Source organism: Tachypleus tridentatus, chromosome 7 (genome assembly GCF_004210375.1).
Source record: "Tachypleus tridentatus isolate NWPU-2018 chromosome 7, ASM421037v1, whole genome shotgun sequence".
NCBI classification, from domain to species: Eukaryota; Metazoa; Arthropoda; class Merostomata; order Xiphosura; family Limulidae; genus Tachypleus; species Tachypleus tridentatus.
The window spans coordinates 85,031,209-85,045,404 of record NC_134831.1 but is presented as its reverse complement, the minus strand read 5'-3'; the positions used below and the strand labels follow the sequence as shown (position 1 = coordinate 85,045,404).

Here is a 14,196-nt window from a genome sequence, read left to right as displayed (position 1 = left end):
TTGTTTTGTTTTTTAAATTTCGTGTACAGTTACACGTCCCTAATTTAGCAGTGTAAGACAAGAGGGAAGGCAGCTAGTCACCACCACCCACCGCCAATTGTTAGGCTACTCTTTTCTCAACGAATAATGGAATTACCTCTCAAGTTATAACGCCCCTACGGCTGAAACGGCAAGCATGTTTGGTGTGACACGAATTCGAACTCGCGATTCTCAGATTGAGAGTCGAGCGCTCTAATCATCTGGTCATGTTGAGCCGTCACTTTTAGTAAATTATGTATTGCAGTTTTTCGTATATTATTTTGATTATTGAATTAGATAATTACACTATTATCAAAATTGCATTCATCCCAACTTAATCCATACGGAATTTAACTTTTTTGTTGTATAGACCTTTAGTTAGAATTGTAAGTAAACAGCAGTAAGACACACTAGGTATTCATAACTACAAGACAATAAATCATTCACTTGTAAATTCAGTCATATCTAAATATCTTTATAAACTAGGTAACTTGTTTGATATCACCTTCAGTCATGTCTAAATATCTTTATAAACTAGGTAACTTGTGTGATATCACCTTCAGTCATATCTAAATATCTTTATAAACCAGGTAACTTGTGTGATATCACCTTCAGTCATGTCTAAATATCTTTATAAACTAGGTAACTTGTTTGATATCACCTTCAGTCATATCTAAATATCTTTATAAACTAGGTAACTTGTTTGATATCACCTTCAGTCATATCTAAATATCTTTATAAACTAGGTAACTTGTGTGATATCACCTTCAGTCATGTCTAAATATCTTTATAAACTAGGTAACTTGTTTGATATCACCTTCAGTCATGTCTAAATATCTTTATAAACTAGGTAACTTGTGTGATATCACCTGTGAAACAAAATGTACTACGGAGATTCAGTTTGTGTGGATATTCTAAAAAACTTTTACCGGAACTTAGTATCAGTGTTTTACAAATCAAAAGCAACTTGGGTAGCAGGATTATTTAAAAACTTAAATGACTTTACTTCGGTAAGAAAGAGAGCTTATGCCAGACATAATTTGCTTTTAAATTATATCATTCACATCTAAATAATATCTTATTACCTGGCGAACTATAGAACTGATAGATCTAACATTATTGTAAATCACCATCTTATGTCACGTGGTTTAATAAATCTAATGTTGTTGCAAGTTATGATTTTATGTCACGGATGTAATATCGCCGTGTTGCTTTAAATCACGATCTTATGCTGCGTGGTTTGATATATTCACTTTTGCTGTGACGCATGATCTTGCCACGAACTTGAAACATGCAGTGTTGCTCAAAATGGTGTCCTTATGCCACGTGTTTAATATATCCAGTGTTTATATACATCATGATCTCATGCTAAGTGCTTTAACAAACCCAGTGTTTAATACAATGCTAATATATTAATAAAAATAAGTAGGTAAAGAACATGTTTAATTAAACAGCTACAACGAAACTTGAAATATTCACTTTGTTACTTTCTCTTAAAGTTTTTATCCTTTTTTCCTTGTTTCATCATTTTAAAGATATTAGTGTTTGATGTTCACCAGCGCCCAAGGATGCTTCGTGAAATTTTGTAGTTTACTTAGGTTCAGAGTAAATACGTCCTGCTATTACTGTCTTTAAGTGTAACATTACATTTCTTTAAATCATCCATAACATATTTAACAAAACGTTTTGTACATAACTGTATATTAACCCTGGACAAGCAGTAAAGGTGAAACGTGGGTTTAAATATTTTTTTAAAATATTTATCCAGGGTGTAAAGGTCGTTGATTTTCATGTTTAACTTATCAAGATGTGTGAATTTCCAAGTATGCATTACAAGTTTTGAATCATAACATTTTTAGGTGTTATCTAATTTGTAGAATAAATCTGAAAAAAACAAACGTAACTTTAAAGCTAGTGTACATAATGTCATTGTAATATACATAATAACAATTAAATGACAACAGATGTGATAGTACATCAGTTAGTAATAACTTGAATCGTTTTTCAGTAAGGCAAAATGTGATTTTTCAAACTTTATGGTGGTTTATTAACAAACCTATAGAGCAGGTGGTTAAGGCGCTCGACTCGTAATCTGAGGGTCATGGGTTCGAATCTGCCTCCCACCCAACAAACCCATCATAGTTAATGGATTTCTCTTCATCAGATTAAGCTTAAGTTACCGTATTTGATATTTTTGTTAAACCAATACATAAACAGGAATATCACGTGGTTCACTACATTTCTATAATATAATATTTACAACTTTATAGTTTGCTGTATTCTCCACAAGTGTTTAGGATCCAATGTTTCTCACTTAACAATATACGTTATTGTTTCAGATTTATAAAGTAGGTAAATTAATGTGAAGAATTATACTCAGACCTGTGTCTGCGACAAAATATTTTTATTTTCGAGTTTATGACGAAACCTCGCAAATAAAAGTATTTTAACGTAAAGAAATACCGCGTGTAATTCTGCATAATGATCTATGATTAACCACGTATTGCGCGGCTTTATCAGGATTGTACGTTTTTGTTTAGTTAACTGAACTCCAACATAAGCAAACAAAAAGTAAAAACAAAAAAACTGTGACGTTTTATGTATTGTATTAAATGAATGTTTTAACATAATTGAAATATAGTTTAAAGTTTGACGAGTCACTCGGTAGGACTGGGTGTGGTCTTAATGGTTATCACGTTGTGCCATATTTCGCAGAGTCCAAGGTTCCAATCGCGATATGACAGTGAACACGTGCCACACTTTTGGCTGTGATCAATCATTTTTTTATTGGTTAAGATTAGCCACAAAGGAAGCACGTGTTACCGACTGGTTGCTCTCCATCTGCACGACAATACTATATTAGCGATTTGCTATCCCTAAATCTTACTAGTCTCTGACGTGGTTGTTTCGCCCATCTATCTTTAGTTTGTTATTTAGAAGATGTTGTTGTTTTTTCTGTTGTTATTTAAGCTGTTGTTGCGTATTATAATTTTTATGAGATGATCCTCCGATTTATTATGTTAGTATTCTTACGATTTCAAGCAGCCCGAAACTGAGTTAAAATTTAGAAGTTAATTAAATGTCGAGATATATCAGATTCATGATATTTGACGAAAGATTGATGCACAAACAGTTTTCTTTCATAACGTATTTTAATATACAGACAATAATAGAATTTATAATAATGGTTATTACAGGTAATAATACACATGCAAATAATGTACAAACAATATTGAGTCGTCTATCAAATCTGGAACTTCCTTGATATCTTATCGAGGGCTTACGACGAGGTAGTTAATTGTAAGTTGATTTAAGTACAATTCACGTAAAGAAAAGTTAGCTAGCTCTTCACACGTGAGTTTTTCACAGTTGAAGTTATATAATATTTATGTAAAAATACTAATGTCCAATGTTAAGCCGGTGAAGTTAAACGATTTGTAATATTCTAAATCTATAAACGTTCCTGATCAAATATCTGTAGTTTCCGGATTAATAGGCGTTTATCACACTTTCAGCTTCTGATGTTTATGGTATACCATCTGTAGCAAACCAACAATGTAAACTGTCTCTCCGCAAGTTGCATTAGTTGCCTTTTATAAGCGTTAGGCGAGGTTCAAGAAATATCAGTAGGTCCAACAATACTGACGATACGCTAGTGCTTTTGTAAAACATGTATTTTTGATTATTGCAGTTGAGAATCTTTTACAACTTTAGCGAATAGGCGGGAATTTCGCAATGCACATTTAACAGTATAAGTTAGATGCATTTCTAAATATATATTTAACTGAAACAAACATAAATATTAAAATAAATATACAATAGTAAATCCGTCACACTGTGCACCCAGAAATATATGGAGATACTTAAAGAATAAATAACATTACAGAATTTATAGTTTGCCTAAAACTAAAAATTAAACAAATGTGACAAAACTTCGAGATTCAAAGGTAATGTTACATATATTTCACTTGTTATAAGTCTCTATTTTGTTTTAATTTTCAACGCTACGAACTAACACTTATGTAATGCAGCCTTTAACTTATCAAGATATGTGTTATTTCCTCCAAAGGTATGTATATCCAAATGCATGTTCATATATGTTACATGTTTGTACATTCCGTAAATATTATTATTTTTTATTTAATTTTCTAATTATGGACTACCGACTTTCAAGTATTAAATATATATATTTACACTTTTAAATTTTAAATCTTGCTGACGCTTAATGATAAAAAAGTGATTATTTTATCCACATTGCTTTTTATAAGCGCTCGTTTAGAAGTTTCGCACCAAACCATGTTAGGATATTCTAGTCATGTTTATAGACGGTTTGAATGAGTAACAAAGAAACTTTATTACAAGTTTAACATGTTAGCATTCTGCGCATAGTTGTCCCTAATTTTGAATTGATAAATTAGAGGGAAGGTAGCTGGTCAATAACACTCACCGCCATCTCTTGAGGTGCAAGATAGTGAGATTTGACCGTTGCTATAGTATCAAATTCACAGCTGGAAAATGTGGAGTGTGTTTTCGTAGTAACGGGATGCAAACCGAAAACCTTCGGATTGACGATTTGGGCGTGCTGACCATTTGGCCACGCCGTAAGTGTCCACAAGAAACTATTGCCGTTAACTGGCAGCAAGACTATTTTGCTATTCATAGAGAAATTGCTAGTTGCTGGTTCGAATCCCAGTCACACCAAACATGCTCGTCCTTTCAGCTGTGGGAGAGTTATAATGTTTCGCTAAATCCTGTTATTCGTCGGTAAAAGAGTAGCTCAACCTACTTTTATAATGCTAAATTAGGGACAGCTAGCCCTCGTGTAACTATGCGCGAAATTCAAAACACACATATAGGCATACGATTATTATGGAAAGTGGAATATTTATTACAGAAGTTAAGTGTTACTTCCCAGTTACCAGTTTGTTGTAAATAGTTTTACTAATTTTTTAATAATTTGTTTCCTTGATTTATATTTCATTATAAGCTCAGAATCGACATTTTCAAGCACGAATTTTGTTTCATGTTTTTTTTGTTTTTTGTAGAATAAGGCATAAAATTATGTTAGTTTTCCAATTTATGCAAAGAAAAAAAACTAGCGGAAAATAAGTTTTTTTTTTAAATTTCTTTCTCTCTTTTCTGATTATGCAAAATACACGAGCAAACGGATTGACACGTGCAAATAAGTGAAGAAAGCTCGAATTCCGGATATTTCAGTGGTATAAACGTTCCCTTTTATCTCGGTCATATCTCAACTCCTCTGTGTCAAAAAGCCGAAGGATAAACGTAAATAAATGAAAAGTGTGGAGTTTATACAACTGCTCATTTGGGTGGAAGAAGTAGTTAATCAGCTCGATGTTAGCACGTCAGCATTCGAGATGTTTTAAGTTTAGGGCTCACAATGTATTTGATTGTTAACGTTTGGAAGAGGAATATTCTAAATGATTGTATTGTGTCACTTAGGAAGACAGTTTAAAGCAGAAGCAGACCTCTTCAACTGATGAGATATTCGACAGAGAAAGATTACCAACCTACTAAAAATGCTTACAGATAACCAGACAGGTTTATTTTCTTGGTCTTTGTAGCTAATATTTCAGTCGTTACTTGCTTCTCTCTTAACGCTGTCCTTTACACAGCGGGTGAATTGACTTTCCAAACTGTCTTCTTTCCGCCCTAACATGAGACTTCTATAGACACTTAAACACGTGTACACTTCGTTCGATTGACGCTTTCGTGAGTTCACTCCTGTAGGCTCGAGTGTTGAATGAGAAACGTTCTAAAGAAATAAAATGGGTTTTTGTTTGCTGTTTTTTTCTTCAAACTTAACACTATGTAATAGTCTAACTGTACTCTGTCCACCGCTGGGAAACGAATCCCGGACTTTAGCAGACCCACCGGGGGCAAGGGGAGTAAATTAAACGTTTGGACTTAAAACTCCGAGGTCAGATAAGCTAAAACAAAAAAAAATCAGAAAGAATATAAAGAAGTCTTTGTTTGAGAAGAGCGTTAGTTGACTAGTTTAATTAGGAGGTATAAAAAACACAAACTAGTTATTAAGCATAACAGTAGAAAGAAAACTAAAACCTTGTCATTATATGTGCAACCGTGGATTCATGTTTCTGGCGACGCCATTTTGTGTGTCATATTTGTCCAAAACCATTTCTTCTGTTGTGTAAAAATTTCTACTGACGCCTTTATATATAACAGAGTTCTTTTTGAAACCAATGTATTGATTATTAACTCTGAGTTAATCCCAACACCTTTTGATGTGATCGTATATGAATAAATTATAGTAAAACGACACACACGCACGTGTACATCTATTTATACATGTGCATCTTCTAGGTGTTTCAGCATTATATCTCAAACAGACCATAGCAAACTTTGGACTTTACATGCGAGTACCTGACAATGTATTTATTTATAACTCAGTTACCTTGCAAATGAAAACTTTAAAAAAATTGGCCTTCTGCTTGGCCTCTGTCAGTCTACTTCATATCACAAGAAGGGTTAGTGTCTGACCACTGTCAGTGTATCTCATATCACAAGTAGTGTTAGTGTCTGACCACTGTCAGTCTAGCTCATATCACAAGTAGTGTTAGTGTCTGATTACTGTCAGTCTAGCTCATATCACAAGTAGTGTTAGTGTCTAATCACTGTCAGTCGACCTCATATCACAAGTAGTGTTAGTGTCTGATTACTGTCAGTCTAACTCATATCACAAGTAGTGTTAGTGTCTGATAACTGTCAGTCGACCTCATATCATAAGTAGTATCTGACCACTGTCAGTCTAACTCATATCACAAGAAATGACTGACCATTGTCAGCCTAACTCGCATCACAAGTAGTGACTGACCACTGTAAATCCGGCTCAAAAGGTATGAAATGTATATATACTAGGAATATGAATAAAGGTCTACAGTTTATTCAATATCCAACATTTTTACGGTATGAAAACGTATGGAAATTTTGCAAGTATTGTGTTCTCTATATTGTCAAATGAGCTCATTTTTGTCTCTAAAAATAAATCGATTAACACTTTGTATAGAGATAATAAAATGTTTATTTAGCGCTCTTTATAAACTGATTAAAACACAAAACGGGGGTGATTAATTAAAACGTGAGTTTAATTTTACGAAAATATCTATTCTTACTTTTTCTTTAAAAACGTCAAGATAAGTTTAGTTTATTACCAAAGTTTAAATCTTTCTTAGAGCAACACATCCAGTTAATGTTATTCGTATTACAACACTATGCAACAAAATTTTTACTTTTTCTTGTTCCTGGGCAGAAAGTGTTACTTCGCAATTGCTTATGCCCAAAGTAAATGGAAAAGTCCTATTTTTCTCTTCAAACTTCGCTTTTGTGACCTGGGAGTGAATAACTAAAACATGATGGGAGACTATATTTGGGGGCTGATACATGAAAGTGATTTACATTACAGTTGCAAATTTCGAACAACCACTCACTTCTAAACATTTGTGTTCATTTTTGTATAACATTAGTATAAATACATGTAAATCTTGATTCATATGTTGTTTTATTCGGACCTCATGTAAATCAAAATGTACAAATTAGCCCAATTTTTACATTGAAAATAGGTTAATTTCTAAATTTCATTATCCAGGTCACAAAAGCAAAGTTTGAAGGGAATAATGACCATTTTCTGTACTTTTACAACATAAGCAATTCAGAAATGACACATACTATCCAGGAACACAATTTGTGTTACACAGTATAATGAAGGAAGTAGTGTGTAATAATGCCAGTAATTAATTAATTAGTCGCTGAGTTACAATTAATTTATTAGGCGAGTTGTAACCATTACAGTTCTGTTTCACAAACACTTTTATTATCTTTCATCACTATATCACTTCTTCAAACTCTCAAATACTCACTGTGAGTTGTTAGAAGTCAAACACGTCTATCTTCTAAACCTTTTCCCAACAACACCTTCCTATGTTCATCGTATACTCGAATATATCTCGAATTTTTCAACCGAATCTACGTTATTGTTTGTTTTTGTTGTTCCGTCCTTGCTTCAATACCGTCCTTAAAGGGTTTACATGTTATGTACTGATGACTGCGTTCTGTAAATAAGACCACCTCAGTCCTAACTTATATTACTCCTATGTAATTCAAGCCAATGTTCAGATGGTATAGAGTTGTTGGTATTTCACAATAATGTAAAACCAAGGCGGTTAATGTAACATTGCTCTGATGTAAACGTTTATTATTTCTTGTCTTCAAGCTTGGGTTAACGAATTATTCGGACTTGGTGAATGTATTGATTAATATAGCATTTTGAATAACGTTTATGGTTTTCGTCTGGCACGGGTATATGTTTCAGTCCTTTGTGTGTGAATAGTGTAAGTAGGAAAGATTTAATTTGATTGAGAGTCGCTCCAAGGACCAGTTGATTAAAATTTCTGTGTGTAGTTTAATGGTCTAGATCACCTTGAAGGTCAACAACTTTCGTTACGGTAGCAAGCTGGAATTTCGAGAAACGGTCAAACTTCCAGAACAAATCGAAATAGAACTTGATACTTATATATACATTCTTCTAACGTGAGGAAACGTTTTGTTCACATTTTAGATTCATTACTACAAAGGTCAAGAACGTTTCGCTCTCTGAGCAGCTTTCTAACCCTTGCTTTGCTTCATTTATTTGATAGACATTTACTTGTTTCGTTATCGGGAGTTAAATGGCGACAGATTAATAAAGGTAAGCCATCTATCCCAGTAATGTAAATAATTAACTAATAAAGATAAGCCATTTATCCCAGTACTGTAGGTAATTAACTAATAAAGGTAAGCCATTTATCCCAGTACTGTAGGTAATTAACTACTAAAGGTAAGCCATTTATCCCAGCACTGTAGGTAATTAACTAATAAAGGTAAGCCATTTATCCCAGTACTGTAGGTAATTAACTAATAAAGGTAAGCCATTTATCCCAGTGCTGTAGGTAATTAACTAATAAAGGTAAGCCATTTATCCCAGTACTGTAGATAATTAACTAATAAAGGAAACGATACGGGTGAACATTTATTTCCGCTTACAATGCTGAAAAACGAATTAGCTGGAAATTTAAACGAACAAGCGTACCGGTTAGTTCGATGTTTCAATAAACAGGTGTATCACTTAGTTCTATGTCTCAACGAACAGATGTATCAGTTAGCTGGATGTTTCAACGAACAGGTGTACCGGTTAACTGGGTGTTTTAACGAACAGGTGTACCGGTTAGCTGGGTGTTTTAACGAACAGATGTACCAATTTGCTAGATGTTTGAACGAACATGTGTACCGGTTAACTGGGTGTTTCAACGAACAGGTGTACCGGTTAACTGGGTGTTTTAACGAACAGGTGTACCGGTTAGCTGGGTGTTTTAACGAACAGGTGTACCGGTTAGCTGGGTGTTTTAACGAACAAATGTACCAGTTAGGTGGATGTTTCAACGAACAGGTGTGAGTATTACTAGAAATTCTTTCAAACTACATAAGGAACTGATTCGTTAATCATCAAAAACTGAATCTTTGTTTTGGATTACATTAGATACCATGAAACAGTTTGTCCAATTTGAACATGTTAAATTTAGTAGTAAAAACGATACAAGTGGATATTTCATCTTATAATTATTTTGAGCATTCGTAAACAAGTATAGTGATAATACTAACAAAGAGCGGTATCTTATTTTAACTTCCAGACAGAAAAAATGCCACATTGCTAAAGAGTGATTATTTTAACCTTCGTACAGTAGTAGCTATAATAGCAGACTTTGGTATTATAATAGCTATAATAATACAGTGAGTATTTCATCTTTTATATAGTGAATTATTCATAAAATAAAGTGGTTCGTAAACTGTTAAGAGTTATAGTTATATTAGTGTCCGTATACCAGTAGACTCGATACAGAGTGGTTAACTTAACCTTCATATACCAATGGACACTTCGTAGAGTGGTTGTTTTAATCTTAAAATACCGATATATTTATACTACTATACAGTGGTTAACTTAACCTTCATATATTAACAGAGTTATAATTATTTTAACAACCAAGGTGTTATTATCGCTAATCAAAATCCAGTATTATATATTTTGTGTATCTAGAGAAACTATAAAAACTTTAGAAAATATTTGTTATCAATAATATTAAATTGTATGTGACACCCGATCGTGAAATATACAAACTAAAATAGAATTCGTGTTCTATAACGTTGTAACCTATGTATTTTTTTTTGTATCTGAATTTCATCTCTGCAAGTGGTTTTTATTTAAGTTTTTCAGATTATGTGGTATCAACTTATTACATATCTTTAAATACACCAGTATAACGATTTTCTTTTCACTTTTGATACTTTTGCTTACTATAAGTTACAATAAGATAGAAAAATGATACTTTTATTGGAGAAATGAAAAACACCAATAGATTAACTTGGTGATTTAAAACCTATTAATGATATTAACATGCCACATTTTAACACAAGAACATTTTAGTACTGACATTCATGAGCCAGTGTTTAGAAACCGACGATTTACGACGGAAACGAAAAGGCTTAGAGACATAAGAAATGGAAGTGCCAATAAAATTCAGAATAAAAAAAATGTAACTTATCTTCACGCTATCTGCACTAGAGTATTACTTAATATAACATAGAGCATATTTCAAATCTATGCAACAAATAAAATTTAAAGAGTTTTGTGGCTGGAGTTTTCTAACCTGTTTTTTTTTTTGTTTGTTTGTTTGTGTATGTGTGGTCTTTGTTTCGGTTTATTTTTTTCTTGCTGTTAATGAGATCTGATGCATTTGATTTGGTGTTAGGCTGGATACGAGTAATATATGCATTATTTGCTCCTGAATGAAAGATAGAGGCCGATAGACAACCTTACTAAGAATACGAAACTAAATTAATACTTACGAAGAAAACTAATTGCAACTTTAACGTTTAATTAACATCCTATTCATTTGTAATTTTATTGCAAAAAAACTTTGCTCGTAGTCCTGTAGGGTTGGACAAGTTTTTTATTGTTTAACTTTCAGGTAAACCATTTTCCGATTCATGTAAGGGTTTTTGTTTCTTTTAGTACAACTGAAGAAATACTTGCTAAGCAAATTTGACAGGTTTCATCTACGAAAATAGTGTTTGAATAATATTTGTAGGATCTTTGAGTCCTTTCTAATGCGCCATACAGTGACCTAAATTAATTTAGGTGGGTGAACTAAATTATGGTATTGCACCTAATTTATTATTAAATGTTATACAGCGAGCCAACAGTTTAATACTTATATTACGGACTGTATTACAACGTTCAAATGTTGTTCTACAGTGCACCTCTGTGCACTTGTTGTGAGGTCGTCTATGTGCAGTGTTTGTATCAGTTTTCTTGAAGCTGTTTGTTGAATGCCGCACAAAACTATTCGAGGGTTGTCCAGGGAAGGTGAGGCGATAGAGGTAGTCGCCCTCGCAAGCTCGAGTCCCAAAATGGTAGACAGGTCGAATTAACACATATACGCAAATTGCGCTGTAGCTCAGGGCTCTAGCTGAATCGGAAGATTTCACACAGATCAGTCTTCTTGAGCCCCACCCCCCCAGGCTTTTTGTGAACGATGCACCTGGCCGTTCCTAATTTCGAAGTGATAGAATAGAGGGACGGTAGTTAGTCAACAACACCTACTATCAACTCTTGAACGTTCCTAATCGAATAATGAGATTTGACTGTCACTCTTATAACGTACCTACAGCTCAAAGTGCGGAACGTGATTATTTTTTATTTAGTTTTTGGCATATGCTTTAATTATTGATTAGCTAATAAAATATAATGTTCAATTTCTATGGCCAATTCATTTCATAGAGGTTGTCTTTCTAAAGTTGTAATTGAGCACAGATGAATTGTTAACGTGTCGGACTATGGATATGATGTTGTGTGGATCGTATTCCATTACCGCCAAGGAAAAACAAATACGAGATGCATTTGGAGGCTGTAGGAGCGTTAATAATGTAACAGTCAAAGTCCATTATTCAACTGATGGTGGGTATATGCATATATTGTTGCTAGTTGCCATCCGTCTAATATATCATTTCAAAATTAGGGACTGTTACCAGAGTTGCTTTGCGCGAAATGTAGGCAAATAAATATTACATTTGTTTAATTCTGTTCATCGAATATGCTTGATCTTGAATATAAATAAATCAGTAACAAGGCAATGAAAGAAGGTGAATGATCTTCCAAGTCTCATTACAGATGTATATAAAATTATTTTAATCTCGGCTAGAATTACTGGAAACTCCGAAGCTAGGCTGTGGAGACTCTACTTGAACCTGAAACGTTTTGGTTATATTGAAAACCAACGACAATAAAATACGGTAACACCACAAAGTTTGAGAGAATGTTTTTGTCGCCTCCAAGTAAGTCAAATACATCTGTCGAGAACACTAGAAGTTTTCGGTTTATTTGTTTTTAACATAATTTACCAATCCTGATTTTGCGTTTTTGTTTGTTTTTAATTTCGAGCAAAGCTACACAAGAGCTGTAAAACTACTATAAGGGAAGGTAGCTAGTCATCATCTCCCATCACTAACCTTTGGGCCACTCTTTTATCAGTTTGTGTTTTTGAATTTCGCACAAAGCTTCTCGAGGGCTATCTGTGCTAGCCGTCCCTAATTTAGCAGTGTAAGACTAGAGGGAAGGCAGCTAGTCATCACCACCCACCGCCAACTCTTGGGCTACTCTTTTACCAACGAATAGTGGGATTGACCATCACATTATAACACCCCCACGGCTGAAAGGGGTGAGCATGTTTGGCACGACGGGGATGCGAACCCGCAACCTTTAGATTACGAGTTGCACGCCTTAACACGCTTGGCCATGCCGGGCCCTCTTTTATCAGAGAACAGTGGGATCGACCGAAACATTATAACGACCCCACGGCTAAAAGGAACGAGCGCGTTTGGTGTGACACGGATTACGAGTCGAGCACCATAACCACCTGGTCATGCCGGTCTCTTGCGTTTTTCTTTACCACCATTAAACTGTCACAGTTATGTATGTAATTCTAATAAAATGTTTGGTTAGCAGTGAAGTTGTATATAATAATAATGTAATAATAACCTGAAAACATAATATGTTTATTGTGACAAAATATAGAAATTGTTCATCGCTAATTTAAACTTTCTTTATTGTAATATGTGTATATTTATAATAACATATTTGGGAAACAAATGTAAACAAACTTCCTTCGGTTGGAAACTTCTTCAACTTCATTGTATGTTTCATTTACTCCTATATTTGATTAATTTTTTTTCAAATTTCACCTCTGATCATGGTATTCTTTGTATAACTTATTCACTTTTAGGCCTGACAATTCCTGGAAAAAAAAACTAAAAACATTGTTTGCAGAAGATAGAAGTTTACGCGACATCAACGTGACAAATAAGTATTGAAAATTCAATAAAATTCCTCGTAAAATATATTAAATATTTTTAAGCGGTCGTTCATTCTACATCTAGGTCGCAAGGTTCGTTATCACAATTACTATGTTATATTTCGAATGTGGCTTTCGCCTCCTCACCTTGCTTGCACGTTCACTCTTCAGAAAATTACACAAGAATACGCTTCTTCGACCTTGATGTTCTCGAGGAGCACGGTGACGTCATATCTGTGACTTCTCCTGCACGTTGTTGATGTTTAAAAAAGCGTCTGCCTTTTTTTTTTATAAATAGGTTATTTTCGTTTGAGAAAATGCATTTAATACGCCAAAAGAAATCCTAGAAAAACACAAGGAAATGTGAACAAGCATTGATACATTCAATGGCGTAAAATTATCATAGCAGGACTATTAAAATTAAGCCTTGTCCTAGAGATTCGTTACATATTTTTGCGAAACAATTAATTCTTGTGGTGTGACAACACTGTTTCATTACTGAGTCGAAGCCGCAACATAATTCCTGATTCTACAGCCTACCATTTACCATAAAGACACGTTATAGAGTTAGCAGCAATTCTCCTTGACGGTTGTTCACTGATTACGATTGAACCTTTCAAGGTTCATAAAATGTCAGCACTTTTTTGACACGGAAAATAATTTACAGGAAGATAAAATACATTCGTCTAGAACAGAAGGCCTGGCATGGCCAAGCGTGTTAAGGCGTCCGACTCGTAATCCGAGGGTGGCGGGTTCG

The 14,196-nt window shown here is 34.0% G+C and overlaps 1 protein-coding gene and 1 long non-coding RNA gene across 2 annotated transcripts in view; one reads left to right on the top strand and one right to left on the bottom strand.

The window, feature by feature from the left end:
• Window positions 1-14,196, top strand: part of LOC143256086 (transcription factor LBX2-like) — a 192,332-nt gene that overhangs the window by 17,657 nt on the left and 160,479 nt on the right. The window lies entirely within an intron of this gene.
• LOC143256088 (uncharacterized) overlaps window positions 13,234-14,196 on the bottom strand; it is a 36,862-nt gene continuing 35,899 nt past the window's right edge. Inside the window, exons 2-3 of the long non-coding RNA XR_013030995.1 lie at window positions 13,587-13,782; window positions 13,234-13,382 (exon numbers count right to left, since the gene is read on the bottom strand). This is a non-coding gene — a long non-coding RNA (uncharacterized LOC143256088). The remainder of the gene's footprint in view (window positions 13,383-13,586; window positions 13,783-14,196) is intronic.